Raw genomic sequence first — 976 nt, forward strand, 5'->3', positions numbered from 1 at the left:
GGCCACACAACTGCTGAAGCAATGGAACTATAACCAATGTATGCCCTCGCTGTATAGAGGGACCCTATTGTACGCTGCCGCTCAGCTAGCCTCCCTGTATTACAAGCCTGTAAAATGCAGGCTGTTAACTCCTTGATTCCTGCTGCGTGCTCCAGCCATGCCTGGCTGATCGCACCGCCTGTGCTGTTGTTCTATTCTATTCGATACCGCGCTCGTCCCTGCAGTATCTGAGCGCCTGCTGAGCACAGCAGGTGCGGCCTAACGTTCCCCTGCTTGCGGTGAAATGTTCATGGACAGCATGCAAAGGATGAATAGGCAGGATTGTATCTGTGCTGCGCCCTAAGAAACGAGCCAAACAATAAACGTTTTCTATGAGCAATTGTAAAGAAAAGTCATTTAGACTCAGTCTGTGCTGCTTAGTGGGTCTGACAAATGAGCTCACTGTGCAGCTCCAGAGCCAGCTAACACGCGGAGCTCAGGTTGCAGGTCCCTTGCTGGGCTCAGCTAGCTAAGGTCATACAAAGGCGAGTGAGGATTGCAGCACAGTATCCGTATCACTGTTTGTGCCAGATTGCATACAGATTGACTACACTGACGTGGCCATTCCCTCAGCACCTCTCTAGACACAGAAACCACACAGGACTCCCATGGGCACTTAGTTCATCAGAAATCCAGGTGCCGGAGGTTCACATGCTGGCACTCTTCCCTCCGAGTCAGCATCTCAGCGTGATGCTAGGGCTGCAGTAGATGCCATCATCTGGCTGAGATACTAGAGCAGGTACCTGTCCCATTTGTAGTCATTAAAATAGCCCATGACACTTCTCACAAGTCCTGGCCAGTTTCCTGCTTGTGCAGTTGCATTCTGCCTTCTCACATGCCCCCTGCCTTTCCAGTTGGAAAGAGTAGTCTTCACTTCCATTCCTAAGGAAAAAACTGCCCCCACATGCTGGTTACTGCATATTTATCCATCTGGAAG

Source organism: Emys orbicularis, chromosome 9, assembly GCF_028017835.1.
Source record: "Emys orbicularis isolate rEmyOrb1 chromosome 9, rEmyOrb1.hap1, whole genome shotgun sequence".
NCBI classification, from domain to species: domain Eukaryota; kingdom Metazoa; phylum Chordata; order Testudines; family Emydidae; genus Emys; species Emys orbicularis.